Here is a 15,264-nt window from a genome sequence, read left to right on the forward strand (position 1 = left end):
CAAGAACAGCTTCTTTATGGTTTTTGCCATTTAAAAGAAATCAGGCATCTGCTCTTGCTTTGGAATATTTATTTAGTAGGGATCGTCACCCTTTACTATATACTCCATAAATCATTTTTCTGGTTTGACATTTAATTTGGATTATAATTTTCTTTTATACAGAAAGAAGTTATTAAAAAAAGTTTTATTTTTTTTTTCTGTATTGAATTTGTCAAAACTCTCTTAAGAAGGCTTAGAGAGGGGTTAGTGAGATGGCTCAGTGGTCTAAAGCATCTACTTAGAACAAGCTAAGCTAAGCAAAGCACAGGGACCGCGGTTCAAAAGTTTGTATTTTATTGCTGTGAACAAATGCTGAGTCAGTGAATTCTTTCCTACAGAACCCCAAACAGTGACTTCCGGCCCCACTCTTCCTGGACCTTTGGATCACCCATTTCCCTTGCAGTCTGTTTTCATCTTTTTTTTTCCAACAAAATTAAATCGTTCATTGATTATACATGATAATGGATGATACACAACTTCAATCCCATCATCTATCGTTGTATCTGGTACCATCATTCAATTTCGTTTGTTTTTTTTTTTTTTTGGTGGAACCAGGGATTGAACTCAGGCCCTTGCGCTTGCCAGGGAAGTGCTTATTCCACTGAGCCATCTCCCTGGCCCCATCAATTTCGATATATAGGATGTGCCAACAATCATTTTTATAACAAAGTATCTGACTGTTTGCTTGAGTCACCTTTTCAGTGGTCAAATTCAGAGGTCACAACAGGAACTGTCAGTTCAACTACATCAAGGTTTCTGAAGACAATGACTTCTTTAACCAAGCAATTGTAAAGAAATTTTAAATGGAACCTGGCATCACCCTGAAGGAATTCTAACTTCACACTGTTGGGGATGTTAACCAAGATGGCTTCAGAGTAGACTAACTTTACACAGCACATCTGAAAAAAGACACATTTATTCAGCGTTGTGATCAGACTATTACATTTAGTTATCAACAGCATGGATGCAAAAAGGGTTTACATTAAAACTCTTTGTTGGGGGGCACTGGGGAGATGGCTCCATGGAATAAGTGCTTCCCTGGCAAGCGCAAGGGTCTGAGTTCAATCCCCAGTTCTGCAAAAAACAAAACAAAACAACAACAACAAAAAAAACCTCTTTGTTGGAATGCTTTACACTTTCCACAGAACAGAAACTAAAACAACCTGTTATACAATTAGTCACAAATACAGTCCTCGAGTTTTTTGCCCATACACATGAGTATTGTCTAAAACATGTCTTCTTTGTAGCAGGAGGCCCTGCCACCACTGTGCTTGGCTGAGTTCACAAATCTGTTGTAACCTGTAGCTTCCCTGTCACTTCTCTGGCTCTCCTCTCCTGCTAAGCTTTGTTTCCTAGAAGTGTTTAAAACCTTCTGCCACTGCCATAGCTACTGCTGCTGCTGGAGCCACCATAGCCACCTTGATTTCATGGTTTGGTAAAATACTGGCCTCACCACCATAGGGCCCAGAGCTTCTGCCTCCACAGTTTCCTCCCTTCGTGGGTCCCAAATTTGAAGACAGACTGTTGTAACTGCCAAATTCATTATAGCTTCCACCACCTCCATAATTACTTCCATCATTACCAAATCCATTGTAGCCATCTCCACTGCCACCATATCCACCCCCACCATGGTTGCTACCAAAGCCACCTCGACCACTGAAGTTTCCTCCATGTCTGAAACTGTCATTGCCACCAAAACCTCCTCCACAACCACCACCAAAGTTTCCAGAAACACTTCAACCTCTTTGGCTAGATGAAGCACTAGCCATCTCCTGCTTGGACAGGGCTTTCCTTACTTCACAGTTGTGGCCGTTCATAGTCTGGTATTTTTGAATGACAATCTTATCCACAGAGTCATGGTCATCAAAGGTTACAAAAGCAAAGCCCCTCTTCTTTCCACTACCTTGATCAGTCATAATTTCAATCACTTCAATTTTTCTATATTGTTCAAAATAATCTCATAGGTGATGTTCTTCAGTATTTTCTTTAATGCCACCAACAAAGATCTTCTTCACAGTTAAGTGGGCACCTGGTCTTTGAGAATCTTCTCTTGAGACAGCTCTCTTTGGTTCCACAACTCTTCCGTCCACTTTGTGCGGCCTTGCATTCATGGCTACATCCACCTCCTCCACAGGGGCATAAGTGACAAACCCCAACCCCTGGAACACTTGGTGTTTGGGTCTCTTATTACCACGCAGCCTGTGAGTGTTCCCCCTTACTCAAACTGGCTCCTCAGACTCTCATCAGTTGTTTCAAAGCTCAGTCCTCCAACGAAGAGCTTCCGTAGGTGTTTAGGCTCCTTGGCAGACCGACTTAGACATGACGAAGTCGAAGAGAGACTGATGATGTTTCCTTCGCAGTGTTCCCCAGCAGAAAGGAATACGCTACTAAGCATACTTCCTGTTTTCATTTTTTCTCAACCCAGGAAGTTTGCAAACGACAGTGATCCTTTTTTTTCTTTTTTGGTCTGGGGCAGCAACATATCAAGCCCTGTTGGACAAAGAGATCAGGCAGATGAGATCTCTGGGTCTCACAAGTTTGCTAACATTTCTAAAAGCAGAACATGTGGTTCCGGATCTGGGCTTATCTTTAGGAAGCCCCAAGAGGGAGGTGATACTTGGGTCCTGCAGCAGTTGGGTAGTCAGCCGACATCCCTGGGCCAAGGGTGCGAGCTAGGGCTGTGCTGTTGACAGTGGAGGTTAAGGAAGCTTGAACATCACAAGCAGAGGAAAATCTCAGAGTCAGGGCCAGGGACATAGCTCAGCAGTACAGCACCTTCCTGATGAACTCAGGCCCTGAGTTCAGTTCCTGGTACTAAAACACCTCAGGTCCAGAGACCAAGAGGAAGTTAAAGTCTGGCTGGCAGCTACAGAAGGAACTTGAAGACTTAACATGATGGGCATCTGTGGTTGCTGACTCTGTTCTTCATGTTTCCCCAGATTTGAGACGACCACCTCCCTTCTCTTTCCCTGTCTGCTTTCAGTGTACTCTGTCTTGGGCTACAGTTCTGGCTAAGTAGGCATCAGCCACTCCACCCAAATGTGGACCCCCTGAGGGCCAGGCTCATCTCTGAACCCCTGCCAGCCCTGGATGCAGGACTTCACCTGCAGCTCTTGCAGAAGGAGTTCCTGGAAGACTGCCACATGAACACACTCTCCTAACTGCCACCAGACAACTGCTGCCACAGCTGTTGCTCTCCTCTTCACTGTTATTACTATTTCTATCTTTTATTTATTCCTGCTAAGTTGCTTGCATTAATCAGACAGCTCACCCACTTTGGAAATTATGATTAACCAGAACCACCGACAGAAACTTTATCCTAAAGATGAAGTTGTAAATAAAGATTCTTCACTATGGCTTATTAATGACATATCACCTGCCCCAAATTACACTCAATTTGTAGTTCTCCTGAGGCCAGAGCTGTAGGTGGGAGCAGGGAGGGCAGAGCCTTCTCATCCATGTCCACAGGAGCATTTGGGGTGTCATGCCAAGGTGATGCCCTAGGTACAAGGAATGGAAAGCAGGTGCGCCTGTTAGTGCAAGGACCCGCAGTACCTCAGGCAAAAGGGTCCCCAGAATCAAAGAGGCCAAGCAGAGCCTCAGAAAGAAGTGCCCTCTACCCAGAAGGGATGTGCTGTCCAAGCGCCCTCCTCCAGGGTGGGGGTGGGGTTGTGAGAAGGAACACAGCGGTCACCCAGAAGGCAGCAGAGAGTAATACATCCTCTGCTGCTGTCATATGTCTTTCTGTAGAGCTTTGCGAGGGGAGCTGTCGTCCTTCATCTGGCCACTGGTCTACACGTGCAGGCTGCAGACACATTAAAAGCCCGCCTTTTGCAACCAGCACTGTCCACGTCACTGTGCCAGCGGGGGTGTGGCCTCCCGGAACTTCTGCCCTGTGCTCCCCACTGCTCCAGTCTGCAGCAAAGCACACGTGTCCAAGTGCTGATTTCCTGGGAAGAAGAAAGCCAGGATAAGCCTGGGGACTGCTGCGAGCCCAGCGCTGTAAATGCAATATCCTTTTGGCCACCAGAAAGGAACAGAGGAGTGTTTGTTATTTCTTACGATGTGTCTTTCAAGCATCTGGCAAAGTCAGTGTATGGAGACGTGATGCACGCTCCAATGAAAGGAGAGTTCGCAGGGATAAAGCTGACTATTCACTGCGGGGCCCAGTTTGTTTGCCTTGAATGATAGTCAGAGGGCCAGTGCGGATTTGACATCTCTTCCAGAACACAGGGGCTAACGCAATGCCAGCCCTGTATCCAGGATGGACAGCTCGTAGAGACCTCCTCTGGGTGTTCACTAGTGACAGTGGTAACTTCTACCACAACTACATGCAGTCACTTCTGGTGAAAAAACTCAGGAGTGGGAACATTGTGCTCTGTTCTCTACATGGGGGTGTAGATGCCCTGCCTGCTACTGGGTCACGGATGGCCACGGAGTAGCTGTGCTCCTGTGACAAGCTTCTTGGCCTTTTGGTGCCTTATTTGAAGCATTTATGAAAAGCAGATGGCCAGACTCACACATATGAAAGCCTTTATGTCAATCAGGGATTGGCAAACTATGGTCCAGGGCCTGACTCATGCCCACAACCTGATACAGCCTATGATATCAGACAGACTTTTTAAAAGTATTTTTATTTTATTTATTATTTTTTTATTTTAGGGAAGGGTCTACAGGGTGTTCAGGGTCTCACTACTAGATCGGACTTGTAGTGATCTGCCTGTTTACAGCCTCCCAAGAGCTGGGATTACAGGTGTGCCACCATGCCCAGTCTAAAAAGTATTTTTAAGTTGTTGAACAACAAAACTCATGGTTGAATACTTAGTCTTCTAAATGTGTATTGTCTACTTAGAACAAGCTTAGCAAAGCACAGGGAACACGGTTCAATCCCCCAGCACCACATGCCAGCCAGCCCCGGCCCCTGGTGGGCTGAGCTGGCCACACACACACACACACACACACACACACAAATTTAAAAATAAATAAATAAATAAATAAATGTGTACTGTTTCTAATGTCTTATCAGTTATTATGCTCTCTTTAAAATAAATTTTTCAAAAAGACAAGAAAAATTAAGATTTCTGGAAAGCAAATGTTAATATTCAATTATGTGTCCAATCTTACATGACTATATGTTAATCTGAGTAACACATTTGATGATAAAAATAGATAATATAACAATCATTGTTAGCTATTCCTGTTTTGAAAATCTGTAACATACATGTTGTTGTATGTTACCCTGTTTCTGTCTTTTATTTTCTATTTGTTTTTGTTTCTGTTTTTACTCTTCAAAAAAATTGAATTAAAAAAATTGTTGAAGAACAACAGCAACAAAAATCCAAGACTAATATTTTGTAATCCTAAAATAATGCTATGAAATCTAGCTGGGCATGGCTGTGCACCTGTAATCTCAGTAATCGGGAGGCTGAGGCAGAGAGGTCATTGTGAGTGTGAGGTCAGTCTGGGCTCATAAAGTGAGTTCAAGGCCAGCCTTGGCTACATGGCAAGAACCTGCCTGAAAGAAAAAGGAAAGAACCCAATCTTGTTTTGAAATTCTGTATCATTTTTAACGTTTTTTTTTTTTTTAATATTTTTTGGGGCCAGGGAGATGGATCAGTGGAATAAGCACTTCCCTGGCAAGCCCAAGGGCCTGAGTTCAATTCCCAGTTCTACAAAAAAAAAAAAATGTAATGTACTAATTACTATTATTTTCTGAATAGTTTGTCTTGAAACTGTTTTATTTTTATCTTTAAAATAACAACAGGGGCTGGGGAGATGACTCAGTAGAATAAGTGCTTGCCTGGTAAGTGCAAGGGCCTGAGTCCAATACCCGGTTCCGCTAAAAATAATAATTATTTAATTAAAATAACACAACAAGATATGTAATTCAAAGTGCAGTAAGTCAGACACAAAAGGCTAAATACTAGATGAGTCCTCCATCTGAGGTCCCTAGGACAGTTAAATCCACAAAGATAAAAAGTAGAAGCGTGGTTTCCAGGGCCCCAGGCTGGGGCCTCGAAATTAGCAGGAATTCATGAGAACAGAGCTTCAGTTTGGGCAACTGAGAAAGTTTTGGCCCTTCCAGGTGATATGAATTAAAAACCATGTGAACGCACTTAAAGCCTCTCATATGTAAGCTTAAAAGTGGAGAAAATGGTCATATTTTGTTATTCACATTTTGCCACATTTGAAAAAAAAATATGAAATTAAAATTTCATCGTCCGTCCATCTCAGGCCATCCTGCCCGTTGCATTGCACTTCAGCTAGGACAGCTTTTGCTGGGACTGAGGTGAGTCACCGCGGCAGGCTGGCCGCCCACGCAGCCTAGATAATTTTAGTGGCCCTTTGAAGAAACCTCTTGCTGAACCCTGGCTGTCGTCAGAAGACCCGCCGCTTCTAAGAGGGGCACAGCTTACCACAGATTATTAATTCTTTAATTGTTTCCTGGACGGTTTGAGGCAGAGTGTATTTCTGCTCTCTCTCTCTCTCTCTCTCTCTCTCTCTCTCTCTCTCTCTCTCTCTCTCTTTTTCAGAACCGGGGATTGAACTCAGACCCTTGCACTTGCCAGGGAAGCACTTATTCCACTGAGCCATCTCACCAGCCCTATCACCATCTCTTGAAAGAGATAGTTACTGCGCTGCTCCGTACCTCAGCTCCCCATCTGTAAATGGGGCTAATGAGGCCCTCCGACCCAGGATAAAGACTAGCTGTGTGCAGCTGTGAGGAATGGGAAGTTCTAGAGGGGGGTGGGGGTGGGGGTGATGGGGGCTCATCACCACCAGTGAGTGTGAGTGTACCTCATGCCACCGAACTGCAACTCCACAATCACACTGATCTGGTAAAAGTTAGTAGGTCCATTCGGTCACTAGAAGAAAAAAAAAGCAGAGTACATGTACGGTGCTGAGACCAACAAATGGGAGCTGTCCGTACAAGACAGAGTAGGGGCGCCGGGGAGATGGCTCAGTGGAATAAGTCTGGAGTTCAATCCCCAGTTCCACCAAAGGGAAGCGACGCTGGAGACGTGCGTGGGAATGCTCCAGATCGGAGGGGCTGTGTGTAGCGGGGTCCCCAACGTGCCACGCACACAGCAGTTCCTGGGAGCAAGGCCATGCGCCCTTGCGTTCTAGCGCAGGCTTTGCGCAGCGCCCACCACAGGAGGTCAGGTACCTGGTGGAGCGTCCTTCCTCTGAAGGGAACCACCCACTAACGGGACTTGCTTGAATTCTTCCTCCCGGATGATAGCTCAGGGGCCAAAACACGGTTTCCAGCTCTGCTAATCCCGCCCCCCCACGACACCCCCATTACCCTTAGTAGGAACCAACAAGAACCCAGCAGCAGTGCCCCATGAGTTGAAAACAGGGCGCTTTTGCCAGTCTCCTGACTGCCTGTCTTGCGGTACTGAGAAGAAATAGTTTCCTTTAGAGATGATTAAGAACATTACTGCTGCACAATTAATTGTCTTAAGACCAACTATTCCACTTGAACGATTCACTATTTTTAGCGAGATTTTCCAGTCCCTTCATTTTGTTTCCAAAATAATTGAGTCACGGCTCAATTAATAAGGCATGATCCTTTCATTGTTCTCAGAGGCTCGCATCGTCTCAGGGAAACCCACGCAGGAGGCAAACCCGGAGTGTGGTGCTGGTCGAGGAGGAGTCCAAGGCGACTGAGCTCTAGGTAAAACTCTAGTTCTGGTTTGTAAAACCACTGTAAAGAATCGTGGCCAGGGAAAGCCAGCCGAAGCCCGGGCCTTTGGGCATCGTTCACCTAAAGCAGGAGCCCTGCGCTTGACCCAGCGAGTGGAAATTGCCTCGGAGGACAGGAAGCGCTGAGAGGAGAGTTTCGCAATGCCAGTGAGAGAGCAGGCTTTGCTAAAAATCGCAGTGCACGCGGCAAAGCAGCAGCTCGGATTTCAGCCTCAGTGGTTTGCCAGGCTGTGACTGTCCGTTTGAATAGCCTGGCCGTAACTTAATTCTGTAGATCAGCGTTCTGCTTAGGAGATGTGTTTTCAGTGGGGGTAGGGAAGAGGGTTGCCGCGCCTGTTCTTGGCAGCCAGGCTTGGAAGTGGTGAGCGCCTTTCACCCTAGTCGGATCTGTAAAGACTACATGGAGAGTTGAGAAATTTTAGCCTGTTGAAAAGAAACTCAGTCCATATGTGGGCGCCTGACAAGCCCCACGGTATGCTGGAGATTAAAAACTGTGATGATCGGACTTTGTTTGGGACATGGGAGGAGGCGGTAGAGGGGAACTGGGTAATTTTTTTTTTTTTTTTCAAGTAAAGGCATGTTAAAGCATAGATCTAAGGGAAGTTCTGTAAACACATTTTTACAAGCAGAGTACTAAACTGACTCGTTTCGGAGGGGGAAAGAACTATGGTTGAAATTCTCCCTTATGAAGAATACAACATTTGGAGTGAAGATAATGCTGATTGTCCACAATTGCTGGTCAGAAAAAAGAATGGAGAGGCAGGAAGTGTGGAAAGTGAGGAATACAGTGACAGAAATGGGTAATGCCGAGTGGTGGAGACAGAGCGCTCTGAGCAGGAACAGTGGGCCGAGTGGAGGACACACCATGGGCTGTGTGTATCTGTAAATGATGGGGGAGGGGGGGGAGAGAGAGAGAGAGAGAGAGAGAGAGAGAGAGAGAGAGAGAAAGGCAGGAAGGAAAGGAGGGAGGAAGGAAGGAAGGAAGGAAGAAAGGAAGGAAGGAAGGAGGGAGGGAGGGAGGGAGGGAGGGAGGGAGGGAGGGAGGCAGGCCTGATTGGTAGCATTTGCTGACTGCCATGGTGTAAATCTTTCCACCAATCCTGGAGGTTTCCCTGTACACAGCCTTGTCAAGTCTCAGGACATTTGGCTCCTGGAAACCAGGGGAGCCGGCTCTAGCACATTTAGAAGATAAACCCTGATTCTCTGGATTGAGGGGCAAAATGGGGGTGCATCCTGGGTAACAGGGTCTGAGTGGGAAATCCATCAGACATAAATGGAGCTCAATGATTGAGAAGGAGCCTGCTGCTTGTCATTTTTTCTCTAAAGGCAAAATATTTCATTAGCAGCAATTTTTTAGGCGTTTTCTGAGAGCTTTTGTGTCTTAGCAGAGCAAATGTGAGTTCCTGTTGGATTGTCAGCTGTGTGGGAGCTACGGTAACAGTTACATTCGGTGAGGTTTATTTAGGAGCCACAGTAAACCACCCAGTGTGCCATGCACATTGTCTGTCTTCAAAGAACTCAACTTCTGAGGCAGACATATAAACAAGTAATTATTCAGCAACAGAGACAGGTATGGGAGAATTAATTCTTACCTGGATGTCAGCCCATCTGCCAACGAGCAGGATAAACATACTAGGAGAGAGCAGGTGAACTCAAAGTCAGTTGCTGATGTCACCAACAGCAGGGTGCCAAGCACCAGTTGTGGCATAAAAAATGACGGTGACATCTTCTATTTCAGTGCAAAGCAGCCCAGGCCTGAAGGAGAGAAATTACTCCAGCTCTGGACACTGTACTTACTATGTGGTGTCTTTAACAAGTTTCTTAACTTCTCCGATGTTCACGGTCCTCATGTATAAATTAGCATCTTGTAGAACTGTGGTCAGGGTTACAGATGGTCTCCTCACTGCAGTCCTGAGCTATGCTCAGACCACCACCAGACAACCACCGGGAGCTCAGTGCCTGTAGGATGAGCCTGGGGTCAGAGTCAGCATGACCTTGAACCTATGATCTGCTAACAGGTGCTGTGACTTTTGGCCATTCTTAATCTGTTTAGGGCTTACTAGCTTCCGGTGTTCAATAAATAAGATGGATTTGATGATCTTTAAGAATTTCATAGCTCAGCGGATTAAAATGCCTGCAAGTAGGTGCAGGGGTTAGGGGTTCGATCCCTGGGCCTGCCTCGCTGGCCTCCGCCCCTGGGGCACGCTGAGAGAACAATTAAGACTGGGCGTGGTGGCCCTTACCTGTAATCTCAGGCAGATCACTACAAGTCTGATCCAGTAGAGAGACCCTGAACACCCTGAAGACCCTTCCCTAAAATCCTAAAAAAAAAAAAAAAAAAAAGAATTTCATGGGGCTGGGGAGATAGCTCAGTAGAATAAATGCTTGCCTGGCAAGCACTGTGTCCCAAGTTCAATCCCCAGTACCAAAAAAAAAAAAAAAAAGAATTTCTTCTATTAAACAACAATAGCTATGGTAACCACATACCTCACCTGCTGGGGCAGTCCTGGGTCACACCTGCCTTTCAGGTACAATTATTATAGTGTCCCTCCCACTCGCCTAAGTGTCCCTATTGTGTAATACTATGTATGCTATCTTCAAGCTCTAACATTTGTCAAATCCTTGCTCCTTGCCAGATAGTGTACTTTGTAAGTATGATTGCATGTCATAGTTTTAGCTTATAAAGATGCACTAGAACTGATGGTCAGACCCAGAGCCTGGCCACCTCGCCCCTCACCCCCCCTATGGTTCTACTGCCTCTACAAATATCTACAGACAGTCTGCTGTTCTATTTTAGTCCTATGGCTCAGAAGAGGTTTCCAGAAACAAGTTCAAAACTGTGCTGCATATGAAGTTGGTTATTACTAATAAGCTCAAAGCACCATTAATGAGGCTGGGGCCCATGGCACATACGGGAAGGCTTCCATGCATGTGCGTGACAGGACACACATCCCAGCATCAAGGAGGACTTACAATAATGAGTTTGCTTTTCAACTTGGCGCTTGGGGGAGGCCAAACTAATCTGGAACATTAGCATAAGTAAGGCATCAATTAGGTAGGTGTGGTGGGTGCAAGGCTTGTTTCAGCTTGATAATTGCTCCTTAGCCTGAGCAGATGTGGGTCAGATTCCCAGAGATGCCCAACCCTGATGCCAAAGACATCAGGGAGGCTTAAAGTGAAAGCGCCACATTTCCAAGTAGAGCTGGTTTGTTCACAGCAGAGACTTTGAGGCAAGGTGAACCTGTGAAAGCAAGCCGGGAGATGTAGGAGCCGTGTCATTAGAAGAGGGTCCCTGGATTTCAGGTGCTTTTGAGTAATGCTGTACCAGTCTTCTTCCATGATTTTTGACCATGGAAGTGTCACTCTAACTAGTTCAATGATGCCATGTGAGATTCCTAGGACAATAAGACAATAGGCCACAGTTGACTCTTGGTGACCGCCCTTCAACTTTGCATATATGAGTCCTGGTTTGTCTCTTTCAGGCTGGTCAGCTCTTACTGGCTTTGGGACATGATGTGCTCATTATGTTAATATCTGTCTCCTCTGTACCATGTCACCACAAAGGAAAGCAGGGAAGAGAGACACTGGCCTATGCCCGGACGGCACTGCCAGAGCCAGGAGTGATTTTGTTGAAGATGGTGCTCAGGTGCAAGAACTACTGGGTCCAAAAGTATATGCTCCACAGCACCCCAAGAACCTGAAGGCTGAGTGCAGCCCTCAGGGCTTTAGGAATGAAGAGATAGGTCTAGAGTTGGGTAGAACCAGTGGCCACCTCAGATCCCACTTTCACGGCTCATGGACCTACCTTATCTCTGCCACATCGGCTGCTAAGCTTTTTTAGTGAAGGCAGATTTACTGCTCATGTTCCCTAAAGGCAGCTCTTATTCTCACTCCCCTGTCACCTCCTTGTCCCAGGCCTGAGGCTGCCATAAATAGGAATGCTCCTCGCAAGATGCCGGGGGAAAAAAAGATGCAGAATTATTTCAAGGAGTCTCCAGGTACCTGGCACTGTGGGTGTCACATTTATTCTAGCTGGGACACCCCTGTAAATGGAATCTGATGCACCAACCCAACTTAGATGACCCACATGATGGAGGTGTTCATTGCCTGAGGCTCCAGATCAGGGACATTGACAGACCCAGCTCAGGGCCTGCCAGGTTCCTTCTTCCTCCTGGACCACTCTAAGGATCTGGCCCTGGGCACCCTTTACCTCCAGGCCCTTGTTGGAACCTTGTGTTCCCCAGCAACACAAGCAAAGTCCCCTTTGATTGCCTGTTCATGACGAAGCCCAATGGCTCATCAAAGCGATGCCCAAAGCAGCCGTCCTCCTCCTCCTTACAACAATGGGGCAGCAAGCAGGGCAAGCTTGCCCAGCTCACGCAAGGTCAGATTTTTCTCCTGCTAAACAGGTAGTGGCAGAAGGGCACAGCTCTGTGGCTGGGGGTCAGAGCCTGCTTCCTTGGGGCACAGTCAGCTGCTCCAGCACAGGCCCAGCTGACCTCTTGTTGCTTCTGAGGAGCTACTAAAGAGACAGTTGGTCAATCCATGGCCAACTATGCCTGTCTTTCCATTTGCAGACAGAACTGAAGCCATATAAGGGTAGTAACCTGCCTTTTACTCTTCAGGCCTGAGCTGGGGAGACACTTGCATACCCTGGAAGATACTTAGATTTTTTCTTCCTTACTTCCCCAAGATTGCTCTATCATTTATTTATTTGCTTTTTTTTTTTTTTTTTTTTGCGGTACCGGGGATTGAACTCAGGCCCTTGTGCTTGCCAGGCAAGCACTTATTCTACTGAGCTATCTCCCCAGCCCTTAGTTGCTTATTTACTTATTTATTTCTATGTATTTGGTTGAGGGTCTCAGTATGCAGATCAGACTCATAGTGATCCTCTTGTTTTCCGCCTCCCCAGCACTGAGATTACAGAAATATGCCACCACACCCAGTCTTATCTTTTTTAAAAAAAATTATATTTGCTTAGAAGCATTCAGAGTATCAACAAAACAGTTTCAACTTTTTTTTGGCAATTACAGAGTGGTATTCAGTTAACATTACAATTATTTCATATAAGCTGCATCAGAGACAACTGAAGATGAAAACGTACTGTCCCCATATAGAACAATTTGTGCTCTGCAGCAGTAAGAACCTGCTTTAAATTTGCATGCCAATTTACAACCCCATACTGTGCCAGGCAAGGTTAGTGGCTATTGAAAATACGTCCAGGTCAGAACCATCTAAAGACATATTTGGAGGCCAGCGAGACAGCTCAGTGCTTTAAAGTGCCTGCTTAGGCAAGCTTAGGCAAGTGCAGGGACTGTGGTTTGATCCCTGGCACCACATGCCACACCAGTCCCACCCCAAGGGCAATCTAAGCTGGCCACAAAAAGAAAAAGAGCAGGCCAGGGAGATGGCTCAGTAGAGTAAGCACTTGCCTGGCAAGCGCAAGGTCCTGAGTTCAATCCCTGATACCACACAAAAAAAAAAAAAAAAAAAAATACACTGTACTTTTAAAAACAAATCCTACACAGCCTTACATTTCAATTTTTTTTCTTCAGGAGTGAGTTGTGTATGGGGGGGCTAATTATTTTATAGACAAGAAAAAAACTGCATTATAACCAACTTTTTCATCATCATCCTCATCTTCTTCATCCTCCTCCTTCTCTTCATCTTCCTCCTCCTCCTCCTCTTCCTTCTTTTTCTTGCCTTTTTCAGCCCTGATGACGCCCTTTTTCACTGTATCAGATTTTCCTTTGGCCCGGTAGTCACCGATGTCCTTTTCGTATTTTCCCTTCAGTTGGCTGCCTTTTTCTCCTAGGGCCACTTGTCATCTGCTACAGTACTATTCCACATTTCTCCAGGTTTCTTTGCGACATTACCAATGGAGAGGCCAGGACGTTCTCCTTTGATTTTTGGTACTCAGAACAGAACAAGAAGAAGGCTGAAGGAGGCCTCTTAGGCACACTGGGATCCTTGAGCTTCTTTTTTGTTTCTCCTTTAGGGAGAGTATAAGTTTTCATTTCTCTTTCCTAATGAGCCCTGTCCGCCTTTGCCTTGTCTTCAAATTGTTCTTTCTCTGTAGCAGACATGGTCTTCCATCTCTCTGAGCACGTCTTAGAAAGCTTTGAGAAGCTAAGGGAAGCATCTGGGTGCTTCTTGTGCTCCTCTCAGCAAGTTTGCACAGAGAATGTGTATGATGACATCCTGCCTCTCGGCTCCTTGGGGTCTCCTTTGCCCAAGTTTACTTGTTTTCCTCAGGGAGGCACAGAGTTGTCCAGTGCCCGTCTGGCGCTCACTTGCCCCGGCACTATCTCTGTGGAGCTCAATGTATTGTCTGCTCTGTCTTTTGACCAAAGACAAATATGAAGCAGCAGTAAGTTTCTGGATTTACAGGCTGCAGGGCCACATCACGGAGATATTACTCATTTTCCTCCATGATCAAATGTCCAGTTAGTGACACCCCTTCAGTGGTGCGAGATTCAAAGCTTTCTATACTCGGTGGTCGCATCACACATGTGAGAGGATGTGCAAAATATGCAATCAAAACGCAGCATCGAACAACATGGGCCCTTGAAATGTCTGTTAGAAGTAGATTATTCTTTCAGATAGGACTTGGCCATATGGCTGCAGAATCAAAACTGTAATTTTTATGATATGCAGAATAGATAGCAGGTTTTACTCTCATAGCGTGGAGCCTGCTCAGAGAGGGCCCTCCTCACCCTTGGGGCTGCTTGCTCTGCACCTGTGTCCCCACTCGAACGCAGGCTCTGGACAACACGGGGAACCTTGCTCGCATTTGTTGCAGTCCTGGGGTCTGGCACACCAGATGCCAAAGAAATGTTGGTTGATCTCTGATTCAGTGGAACTTGTCTGGAGTTATTTCTCTCTCTCTCTCTCTCTCTCTCTCTCTCTCTCTCTCTCTCTCTCTCTCTTCAGTTATTTATTGCAAATTTGTCTACCTGTCTTTTTATCCAAAGCTCTGAGACATGCCTTGATGTGGAGGATGACTATTCTTTTTTGTTTCTTTGTTTCATTCTGTTTGATTTTAAATTTGCTTTGGGAAAAGAATGTATGGAGTGTATTATTTGTTGAAACTGTACTTTCGATTTGATTTGAAACTGTCTCATTGCTATATGTTTATCAATAAAACTTTGAAAAGAAAAAAAAATTTGCTTTGGGAAAATCTTACAAAAGAAAGCAGAAAAATTTGCCGCGACTGCGGATGGATTTCCGTGGTACTCACAGAGAAGGCAGCAATGTGCAAGAGGCAGCTGCCCAGTGCTGCTGCTTGGGGGGTGAGAGGCTACTTCCGGGAAATCTGTGTGGCTTGCACATTGCTTGCTTAGGAAGCATTGATAGCTTCTTTCTATATCCTCACCTACCCTCCTGCTTGCCCAGGAGTTCACTGAACTGGCCTTCCGGATGAGCATCAGTCTGCAGGGAAAGCCCAGAGATCCTTGCTGGGCCGGCGGTAGAGCACCTGGGGCAGCTGTCTGAGTGCTGGGGATTTCAGGGATGCGC

This window comes from Octodon degus, unplaced genomic scaffold (genome assembly GCF_000260255.1).
Source record: "Octodon degus isolate 3935 unplaced genomic scaffold, OctDeg1.0 scaffold00010, whole genome shotgun sequence".
In the NCBI taxonomy this organism is placed as follows: Eukaryota; Metazoa; Chordata; class Mammalia; order Rodentia; family Octodontidae; genus Octodon; species Octodon degus.